Consider the following 12,767-nt stretch of genomic DNA (forward strand, 5'->3'; position numbering starts at 1 on the left):
AGACAAAAATAGGCTTGAGTAACCCATGCAAGACATTACTAAGACTCTGAAAATTGTGGGAAGACCAACTCTTCGACATCGTCATGATGATCGATGGTGCCAAACTGATGCCAAGCTTGGTAGCCCTTATGGTGTCCTCATGCTCAATTGAGACATCCTGCTCAAAAAACACTCTTTCCTCTGTTGCATCTTGGTACACTGATTTGGCACCTCTGTCCAACTCGTCTGATAACATGCACATCATAGTCTTGAGTGTAGCCAAACAAGCAACATTTTGATGCATATTGTCTGCGTTGATCTCCAAGCCTGCAGTAGTGGCTACACGCATCAACTCATCAAAGTACATGTCCAACTCCAGTCGGACTTGGTTCTTTGACTTCGGCTCAGTGAGTGTGCCAATGGATGGGATCGTGTGCGTGTGCACAATAACATCCATGCTTCTGAACACCCATGCATGTGAAGCTTGCAAATTGGTGATGAGCTGTGGGAGTTCCTCATAGTTCCAAATATAACTCCGGATGTGTGTGTTCAACTCTACTGCCTTTGGCTTGATCATCCTTGGCTATGAAATGGGGCTCCCTTGTACCTCATTGTCCATGTTTGCATGCACTCGATAGTAGTATGCAGTTTTGACCAGATGCGTGCTTTCTTAGTACAATGTTGTTGCCAACCATTGAGATGGACAACTAACTTATGCACGGTGACGAATCTGGAATACAGGTCTGCATGACTTCTTCGAGAGACAATACTTCATCCAATATTGCTTTTCTTAACTCTACTATGGAGGATGTTGTAACCTGTTCTCCTCCCTACTTGGTCACTTGTAACTCCTTAGCCATGTGCTCGTTCTCTGCTATCCATGGAAAATTTTAGGGGCTAATATTCACAAGTGGGCTAATTTTCCATGCTTTTTCCAAAAAAAAAAGATTCACCAATTTCCATTTTTTCTAAAAATGATTTGCCCACATTTTATAGTATAAAATTATTTTACTGTAAAAATCGCCAAAAATTTATATATACTAATATAAAATCATTAGAAACCTAAACATTTTTACATAAATATTGTCAAACATTTTAGAATTTGCATATTAGGGACCAGTAAGATTTGCCAAGGTTTCTAAACTTTAAGATAAACTTCCACCCTTAAAATTTTCCTTGCTGCTATCAAGAATCGAACACTCGAGCTAGTAGCTTCAACATATGCTGTGGTAGTATCGACCAATATTGATGGATGCTTGCACACATCAGATACGATCACTTGTTATTCAAACTGTGTAGGAGATATGTGAACATCTGGAGTAGGTACTCTATGCGACTTCACAACTCTATGTTTCTCATCGAAATATATGTTGTGCATCTCCACCTTCGGATTGTCTTCAATGATTTCTGTGTCTCCTTGATCGCTTGGGACTTGGTCTGCTTCTAGATCTGGTGAAGCTGGTGGGGTGACCATTTGGTTCCGAGGCATGAGGCCAATTCTCTGATTTGAATCTGGCTGGACCATATTCGTGTCCATCTGCTCTAGAGTATGTTCGATCTCTTGAGCTTCCTTCTCCTGCGATTTCTCACCTTTATTCTTCTTTCATGACATGTGGATATGCTTTCAACTTGGAGCTTTGCTTTGCCTCTGTGCTCTCAACAACCTTTCTCTTGCCTTTGTCACGTGCAGGTATGCTACCCTCTACTACTACTGATGATGATGATCTCTAAGATGTTGCTTCCCTCTGCTTTCTTAACCACTTTACAACTATGCTGACCAGTTCGTTGAGCCCGAAGAAGTGATAGCAGTATCTCCATGGATCTTCCTCAGGCCAATGACACAGCCCTAAGATCCAAGGAAATTTCACTCTCGCACAGTGGTCCTTGATCAAGCAATGCGAGTCATATGGATTGAAACTTCTGGTGCCGAAGGTGAATCTCTTGAACTCCTCCATCTCAACGTCATCATGCTTGAGATTCTGAATCTCATAAAACCTGATCTGCAAAGGAAGAGTGGTCCAAGGAGCCTTATTCTTCTTGTGTAGTGTCGCTAACAACCCTGTCGAGATGTGATATGACACCTCTTGCATGATGAGCTTATCCATGGAAAACTTCAGTAAAACATGCAGAGCCTTCTCCACATTGTACATCCGTACGAAGGTGCCAAGTGGTGAGGCATACCAATCTACTATGTCGATTAATGCCTCCATCGTTACGTATGACATATGAGGTGGATCATCCTCAAATATAATTTTGTACACCGGGGTGACAAAGTGGTCTAACAATTGTGTGATAATTCCATGGAGGCTGCTTTTGGAGAACAATATGCAATAAGTGTGCACAGAGGTTTTCGAAGGTGTCCATGCCCAACCCAAGCCTACGAACTACTGACTAGCACAAACTGCATGCAGAATGTAAGCATACATGTATATCTCTGCTTGCTGACCCTTGGGAAAATTTCAGGATTTTTCACCTATTCCTTCAACCTGAGATCCAGCATGTCAGACCAGTTGCAAGGTATTCCTTCACTGGCAAGTTGGTCCAACACAATCGGCCAATTATGAAGGAAGGCTCTGTTCTCTCTTGGCTGTATAAGTGACATGCAAAGCTGACAAAGTACTAATATTCCTTCCGCAGTATCTTCATCTTGTAAACCTGGCTGGGTGTTTTCCTAAACTTGGCTGGCTCTTTCGCCCAGCTCTTCAAGATATCTATTGAGTTTGTACTGTTGTTAGGTCTGCTAAAGGGTTTCTCCATTGTGATCACTGATTGTGGCAAGTAATACATTTCCTGAAAGTCCTTCGCCCCAAAGGTAGCAAGCAATGTTCCATTGGAACTTATCAACACCATTGTCTCGAGATCAGTATGAGAGACAATCTAGTGGATCATTTTTGCGCATGGAAATGTGAGATACCTGCATGCAATCTGGTACAAGCTAGACTTATGAATGTTGACATAGACCCTACGGTCTTCCAAATTTTCCTCAAACATGCCTGGGAATGTATCATTGATGTCCTGCCACTTCATCTTGAAATCCATGTCTATGGACAACTTGGTGTCTTCGTAGATAGGCAAGCTCATAAACACTTGCCCAACTGCATCTCCAATTGCACTCTCGACGGTGTCCTTTGATCCTACTCTCATAGAGGCCATTGAATCTATACTGATGAGAGATGGACAAACACCTCTAATACCTGGATACATAGCAACGCTCATGAAAAGCAATATGTCAGTTGATAACCAAAACAACTTTAAGGATTGACATGCAACATACCCAGGTGACTGATTGGGAATATTGGAAATTTTCAGCGGGAGGGTAGGAAACTGACTGCCAAAACTGCGTAAGGCATGGTGTGGGATATCAGGAGACTAGCTAACTATTGAAATTGTGCAATGCATAGGCTCGCCTAGCCTGATGAGGACTAAAACTACACAATGTGCAGGTTCAATCAACAATGACATGTGAATCCAGCAACTGCATTGCACAATTTCTCATGCCAACAAGGCATTGCCTCCTAGAATTTCACAAAGCAAGCTTGGAGGATAGTGCTAGGGTAGATTTGTGTAGTTTCTAGAGGGAAGGTAGAGCTTTCACTCTAAGAAATGTGCATTTCTTAGCCGGGCAAGGCAATGTCCAGGCCAATGAAGCCCAAACCCACCAACGGGTGACTGAAAACATGAAAATTTATGAATGCATGGCGAAGCTAAGTGTAAACAAGAGTGAATGATCATGCATGCAAACAGTGAGTGTAAGATTCAAAAAATAGGAAAACAAGCATGTGTGTGAAGCAAGTCTTCGCAATGACGACTGTTAGTGCAGAAACAATGTCATCCATGCAACAACAGTGATATGCAATGAAAAATTGAAACAATGCTTCTACAAGCTAACATGCATTAAAACGACAGTAGGCATTCAAAAAAACCAAGAAAACAACATTCATACAAAGCGAGATACAAAAAGCAATAGAAAAGCAGCAAAAGAAATGAAAAGTAGACTTACACAGAAAAAATTGAGTGGAATGTCCCAAAGAATCCTAGATGCAATGTGGGATGTAAGAGCTCCAAGTTCAATGTGAGGAATGAGATCCACAATGTTGAATAAATAAGTCTGATAAGGATTAGGCTTATGACGTGCATACCACAAATCTAGGAAAAAACGACACTTAGCGGGAAGTTTTTGAAATGGTCTTTGCATGTAATCTCCAACTGCTAAAAATATATCCCTAAAATCTAGGGTTGTTTTTTTAATTTTTGAGGAAAACCAACCCATGCATGCAAATGAAGATTGCTTAGTTCTGGAAGGAACTGGTCAACCTGGGAGCACATGAAACAACCTTCAAGCCTGGGAATGACATTTGTGCAGTTTCTGGGCTGAGCAGGACTGGTTGTACGTCATGAATTGCACAATTTCTGGATTAAAGCCCTCGCTATTAGTCAGAATTGCATAATTTTCGAGCTAAAGCCTAGTGTCGGGATGCATTGCGCATTTTTCAGAGGGAAGGTTGTCTTGATGGATTGTGCATTTTTGAAGCCTAGCAAGCAGCCCAGATGGATTGTGCAATTTTTGGAGGGAAGGGTGGTTCCCCTCATGAATTGCGAAATTTTCTAGGTGAGCACCTCAGCCAGAAAATGGTTAAGTTTGGAATGTCAGCCTGCGGGTGGGTGGAAAACAACTTGACCAACACATGCTGGTAAGCCTCTGAAACTCAGCTAAAGCCTATGTACTTGAAGAGTGCAAGACATGCTACTAAGGATGGTTGGTAGGGAGGTTCCAAAACGAAGCTAAGGAAAAATTTTGGAGGATGGTTGTATCCAATTCAACACTTCCCACTCTTAATATGTATGTTTCCACTTAGGAAAAAGTTGATTCACCACCATAGAATTTAATGGTTTCTTTACCTTAACAAGGTAGACCAACATGATGAAATTTGAGGCACATCTTTTCTCAACAACTTTCAAGACCTCTGATCTAGAGTATTCATGAAATATTTCTTGAGACTAATGGTAGTTAGTGATGAATTTAATTATATCACTTGTTTCTCCTCTGAGTTCCTTAATCCATGGAAATTTATTGTCAATCTTTTCTAAATATCAAATTTAGACTATGGATAATGTAAGAAGTCTACAAATTTGATCATATCTTCTTTCAATAATCAACCTTAGATGTTTTCAAACTGTTGCACTATCTATGACAAGTTGCACCACTTTAACAAGTCCTACTTGCTCAATGCCTTTTATTAAAATATCACCAATGAATGGAATGTCTTTTACCTCCCTGACAAGTCCTTATCCTTCAAAACATTGCTCCTTTGGGTGGATTGGAAATGTTATTAATTAATGGCTTGTACCTAGTATCTATTCATCCATCTAAAATAATGCTAAACACAGTGATACTCCATAAAGAAAAAATAAGTGCTAAAGCATCCTCAAAAAGATCCTTCTTCTTTTTGAGTAGTTTAGTTTGGATCTTTTCATAGTTAAGCCTCACAAACCCTTAAAGAGTTGTGTTAATTTCCCTCAGCATGTCTTTTCAATAAAGAGACCAAAGCACATTGATAGGGATACCACAAGCATAGGTAACCCTTGGCACTCTTGATTGAACTTACTCTTTCCCTTAAGAATTGACCATTTTATCTAGTTTACCCTCTTAAATTGATGGATTCATAGCATTTTTTTACGTTGGTTGTTATTTTTTTTCAATATTATGCTTCCTCTATTCTTATGCGTCAACTTTCTTTGAGAAAAAATCCACACCCTTCACTTTTTTATTTATTTAAAAACTTGTGTCACTCTTAGGTAAGATCCATTGTAAGGTTTCTAACATATATTGCATATCCATTCCCATGCACCAACACTTCCCATTTTGGAAACCTTTCTTACATGCTTTAAAAAAAGGGTAAAGTCAGTCTTTGTGTTTCTCTTGATCACTATAGTAGAAGCACCTTAGCTGAAAGCCATTACTACTTCAAAAAAAAATTACAAAAATGAATTTAGAATAAATAAAATGAAAAAATGATAAATATAATTATCTTGTTAATTCTTAGAAAATCCTTAGAAATGCATTCTTAGAGAAACTAAATAAATAAATAAAAATAGTTTCTTAGCAACTGTAGTTTTTTTTGTTGAACCTACCCAGAAAAACACCACAAATCATAATCTCATGATGGTTGTAATTGTGCAAAAACACCACACAAAAAAACAACAACAAGGGTGGTTGTAGCTGTCCAAAATCATCACAAAACAACAACAAGGATGGTTGTAACTGTTCAAAAACACCACAAAAGATTGAAAAACTATGAAAACTATGGTTGAAGATGCCCAAAACATTAGAAAATACATACCCAAAACACCATAAAACAACAACATGATGACTATAGAAACTTATTAATATAAATCCTATCTCGTTGAAAATGTCCTTCTTCAAATCCCCCTTGCTCAATTTCCTATGTTGAGTGCCTAGTTCTCCTTCGTTCAAGCCTAAAACAATGCGAGGACAAATGAAAAGGACAAACTCATTTGAAAGAAATTTTTAATTTTTAGAGGCTTCTAGAAGTCTCCAATTTTTTATTTTTTATTTTAAGCTTGGCATAACTACATCTTCAACATATCCAATCTATCACTCCAATTGGGGTGGGGAATTGAACCAGTGACTTCACATCAAGGAAGTGCCTTAATAAAACACCCAATCACCATTTATCCAAGACCTTGTGGGCCTCCAAAAAAAATATTATTAAAATAAACTAACTAAATAAAATTATTTTTAAACCACTAGAAAAAAATTTACATTCGTACTACGAAAAAATGTGAGCCACATCTCAAACACATCGTATAAGCACATAGTTACATGGTACAGTGCCTCAAACATGTTCAAATGGAGATGGAACACAAAATAGGTTTATTGGAATTGAAGTACAAAATTCATGATTTTTTTCATTCACCCTATTGGGGTCTCACGTGGGTTTCAAGGGCAACTACAACCTTAAATAGATTCTCTTCATTTTCTCTATCTATCGGAGAGAGCATTATTTCCCTAACTATGCTTCAATGCATTCCTCAGTGTTCTTTTCTAAATTTGTACTATATTGATTTGATAAACCGTTCCCCCTCTCCATTACACAATATTTGTCAATGAAAGAATTGTCATCCATTGGTTTATGTCAGGTTTTCATTTTAAAATCATCTACTTTACATATATCTTATTTGTTAAGAAATCAACCTAAGATGTTTTATTTTCATAATCTAATTTATGTATCCATTTCCAGTTTTCTTTTAGAAGTATAACCTTATCTACTAATCACTTATTAATATAAATCTTTGCTCATATATTAATATAAATCTCTGCACATATACTAACATATGTAATAATATTCACTTTTATCAGATTGATGTTTCTACTTAAAGTATTATTGACTATTAAAAAATATTTATCTCCTAATAATATATTGGTGAATTCGGAAGGGATGACCAAAATGGAATTTTTAATTAGAGCGTTAAATTTTGGAAATCATAACATTAAAAGAAATAAGAACATTAAAAAAAAAACAAAATTTTAGAAAGGAACATTTTACAATTAACCAGATTGTAAAATTGAGCAATAGGACAAGCTTTTATAAACCAAATGCAAGATGAAGATTTTCTCAATTAAAAAGCTTACCATAATGTGAGCGATTCTTTTGATATGAAAACCTTAGGAGTCGATTGTTTATGAAAAGCTCTGTAGATTTACCGGCTATATATATAAATATCAGTGTTCGTGAATGAAATTGTCAAGCTCTTTGATAGAGTCTTCATTTCTGATAACCTTTCCATGAGAGAATAATCCGAAGGCTATGCTAAAGAATGATAAACTAGTAAGATCCACTAATCGTTATGGTAATATTGACGTTCAGCTCAAGGTAATTGAATAACCGCAGAAACGCTGTGAGAAAATCAGTAAGGGTGGGAGATCAATCGCATAACTCTCCAGAAATTCATGGAATCTTTCCCAATTGAATACCAATGCCCGCTATGGGGAGGTTGCAGTAAGAATTGTGCTTTTTAGGTTGGGCTATCCTTTGCAGCAATAGATTTGTGTTTCGTTTAATGTAATGCTCGCTAGAATCTCCTACCTATGTTTAAACCATATATTAGAAGACATTTTTTATCTTTTTTATTTCAACTACGCATATTATGAGCCTCAAAGCCTTTCGCAGAGCTAGCAAGGAGCATAAGGTTAAACCCTTTCTTGTCGATCATATTTGTAACGTTTATCTCCGGTATATCCAAGGAATCAAGGATAGGATCACCCATATTTTGAAGAAGACTAGTGTTTCTTTGTTGTTGAAACCTCTCAATACCATTAAAAATTCTCTTAGATAGGTCAAAGACCCTATTGACCGGAAGGACTCAAAAGGGGTCTACCTGGATCCCTACTCCTATGGTATCCCTTTCATTGGTGAAACAGGAAGAACTATTAAGTAGAGATTTAGTGAACATGCTGACATTACACACAATCGCTCATGTACCTCGGCCCTTGCAAAACATGCTGAGAAATCAAAACATCATGTATGCATTGAAGAATCCAGAGTCCTTACTAAAATTAATCATTTCCACCACAGGAAACTTAGGGAAGCGATTGAGATTGCGAGGCATACCAAAAACCTCAATAGGGATGATTGTTGGAAATCAAGTAAAAGTTGGATTCCAACTCTCACTACCTAGCTCCTCCACCCTCATCTTTGTTCATTCTTCTGTGGGTTCCTATCTTTCATCCCAATCTTTTCTTTTCAATAAGGATGTCCTTCCCTTCGTTGTTTCATTCCGTCTATTACACCTTTTCGGCCTTGGTAATTTCAATAATTGAGAGAAATAATATTTATCTTGAATTTTTCCAAACGATAAGGTTTTAACCTTACACACTTTAACCATGAGAATAATTATATTTTTTGGTCACATTACTATTTAGTTATTACATAACGATTAGTTTTAAATATTATTATAAATTATTTTAAATAATATTAACTTATTTATTACATCAAGATAACAGCTAGTTTTCTACCTAATTCCCCTGAATTGGTCAACCCTAACTAAGAATATTATTATTTGAATTGGTAACTAGATTATTTTTAATATATTCACTAACTAGTTAATTACATAACAACTAATCTTAAACCTAATTCTTAATGTTAATTATTATATAAATAAATTATACTTAGATATTATTAGCATTTTAATCGATAAATATATTATTTAATCATGATAAATACTAATCTTTGACATAATTCACATTGAACAACTCATCCCTAATAATGTTATATGAATTATTTTATTTTCTAAAATCATAACATTATTATTTGAATTGGTAATAATTTATATTTTTAATATTATCACTAAACAATTCATTACATAACAACTTATATTTAACATTATATTATTATTTAATTTGTTTTAAATAATATTAATATTATATAAACGAATTACCATTTGAATCGATAAATAGATTTATTAACTTTTGAATAGGTCAACCCTAATAATATTATTTTATTTAAGTTTTCAATATTAAATAAATAACTATTACATAACGGCTATTTTTGAATGGATGGCCCTAAACACTGATGCATCCCTGCTATTTATTCTCTTAGATCCATTCCTTTCTCACCTTGTCCTGAGGATGAACTACATTAGTTGGTTCGAAACATCGATCTAATCCTTACAATGTGATTAATCCAAAAGACTATTCTTTAGATAATATTTTTGTTATAATAAGTTTTTTAGTAATCATTTCAATTTTGAGTGAGAGATGGGTGGTTTATATCGAAAATGTGTGAGAGATTAATTGGTCTTTTTTTAAATTTTTTTAAATTACATCTATCAATCACATTTGTTAATATGGTTGTGCTAGTTAATAACCAAACACATAGATAATATTCTTCAACCTATAAAGTGTTTACTAAAAATACTTATTAAAAAAAAAAAAAATTGTAATGAATAATAAACACTTAGTAATTGTGGTGAATGAAACACAAACATTTTAATTCTCAGTAAAACAAGTAGACAAGTAGGTATTTACTACTTTTGTTGAGTCAAATATAAACATTTGCTTCTTAGTAAAATAAAAATAAGTCTAATAGAGTATCTTAATTCCCTACTCAAGTTAAAAAGTATACTCTTGGCAAAATTGCATAGAACGTTATAACTTGTATTGGTCAATGCGAAACTAATAATGGTTAACATACTTCTTTGATAAGAACTAATAAATCAATTATCATAATCCTTTTTAATAAAGACTAATCAAAATTTATATATTATATTTGCTCATATATATTAGGATTGTGTGTCCATATAAATTAAATGTCTAGTAAATATGAATAGTCATTAACCTATAATAAGCACCAAAACACTTACTTAATCATACATTTACTCAAATTAGAAAAAAAAAAAAAAGAGGAGGAAGAAGAAGAAAGAATTAACAAAATTATATATTTTCTAAATAATAATAATAATTATTAATATTAATATTAATATTAATATTAATATTACAAAGAATTAATATCTAAGTTAAACATATATACATTAAAAAAAGATATGTAATAAGATTCTTAACCATGCTATTAATTGTGTAAATCTATAAATGGGCTTTGTTACAATACGATAGTTTATCAATACCACATGCCCAAAACACTCATAACTTATTTGATATGACAATTAGTCATATGACATTTTTTTAATTAACTAATTTAATTAAAAGACCAAAAAATGTATAACTATTTTGGAAATAAATCTCTCTTGTTAATTTGTGTATGCCACTAAAAATATTTTATGGAGATTAAATCCCTATCATCCACCAAATGTCTATTGATAATTAAATTAAAATTGTGAAACCTCTATTCTAAGATTAACATGCATAACAACTTAATTACTAAATGAGACAAATATACTTTATAAAATAAGAATTGACTTACTTTATATATCAAAGCTAAGTTAAATGTATAGAACTCAAATTTTTAAAAATCTCTAATTTTAATTAATATTAACTAGAAAAAATTCGTGAAAAAAACCATTTCATCTATAAATTAAACTAGCCCTATATATTAATAAATATAACCATTATATAAATATAAGACAAACTTATAATAAACCTATATAATTTATCACTTTATAATATATATAAAAAAAAAAACCAACGAAATAATAGATTAAAAAAAATCAACATCTATAATTTTAAAATGTAATTTTATATACATATATGATTTTATTTATTGATATCATCTATCACTTCGTAATATATATATATATATATATATATATATATATATAAAACAAAACGATAGATCATATTAATAAATAAACTTAACCTATATAATTTTAATATAAATTTTGTTTTAAGAATATATAATTTTAATATAACTTTTTATTTTCCTTTTGTTTTGAGAATATATGAGATGATTTTTACCTTACCTTTATTGTCTTTTAGGTCGTAAAGCTAGTATTGAGGATGTGGAGTCGTAAAGCTAGTATTGAGGATCTTGGCTCCACAGACTTACTGGTAGAGGGAGGAATTTCGACAGATTTATGAAAAATCGACTCCGAGACGGTCTCTGAACTGACAGAGGCTACTTCCGACGTCTGTGTAGCAGGGTTGATTCCTCGTGTGATTTTGGAAAGACTTTCAATTGCCTCCAGGTAGTCAATGAGCATTTGGAAATTACGACCAAGGGGTCTAATAGAGTAGCTTAATTTCCCACTCAAGTTAAAAGTATACTGTTGGAGAAATTGTATAGAACATTATAACTTGTATTTGTTAATGCTTAATTAATAGTGGCCAACATATTTCTTTGACAAGAATTAATAAATCAATTATATAATCCTTCTTCTCTATGTTGACGATATTGTTCTTCTCGTAAAGTGCCTATCTGATCTTGATCAGCAACTTAGGATTCTTAAGGATTTCTGCTCTACCATGGGTATCACTGTTAACACTGAAGAACAAAAGTTATGATTATCAAATCCAAGAAGGACACTTTCTTTAATTTTATGTATGACAATAATAACTTGGAGGAAGTGTATTCTTACAAGTACCTAGGAATTGATATTCATCACAAGTTCAACTAGAACTATAGCATTGAGAAAATGATTAATGGGGGGTGGAAAGCTTATTTTGGTCTTCAAAATAATTGTAAAACGACAAACCTCGTAATGTGTGATAAAAAGAAGTTCCTCTTTGAAACTTTAGTCACTCGTGTTATCTTATATGGATGTGAGGTTCGGGGTTGCAGCATCTCTAGAGGATCGTGGCGAAAGATTGAGCAAATCCAAAAGTGTTTTATAACGTATAACCTGAAAATTAAAAGCAATACATCCTATCCTATTCTCCTTATAGAAGTAGGTCTTTCCCCTATCGAGAGCCTGGCTATGACTAGGCTTCTATTGTACAAGCACAAGCTCAATAACATAGGAGATCATAGACTTCCTAAGCTAGCTTTAAATGCCAGCGAAAACCACCTAAGGCTCAAATGAGGGTGGTATAAAGACACGAGGGCTTGGTTAAACCATTGGGAGATCAAGGAGAATGATGCATTGCAAAACATTAATAACATTAAAAATATTGTTACTTCTAAGTTCAAAGAAAAAATGTGGTGTGAAAAAGATTTAGCAGTTAAAAGAAAATTAAGTTATTATAAGAAGGTCATCAACCCCACCCTAGAAGATCAAAAGTATCTCTCTGTTTTAACTAGCTCAAAGAAGAAAATTAATACAGCAAAGATTAGAACGAACTCTCATGATCTCCATAGTGAAACAGGTCGTTGGAC

At 34.1% G+C, this 12,767-nt stretch overlaps 1 pseudogene; it reads right to left on the minus strand.

Moving 5' to 3' along the window:
- LOC149229048 (ABC transporter G family member 39-like) overlaps positions 1-12,767 on the minus strand; it is a 102,724-nt pseudogene that overhangs the window by 62,499 nt on the left and 27,458 nt on the right.

Source organism: Pinus tabuliformis, chromosome J (genome assembly GCF_031772625.1).
Source record: "Pinus tabuliformis cultivar Carrire ecotype Pingquan chromosome J, CPIR1, whole genome shotgun sequence".
Classification (NCBI taxonomy): Eukaryota; Viridiplantae; Streptophyta; class Pinopsida; order Pinales; family Pinaceae; genus Pinus; species Pinus tabuliformis.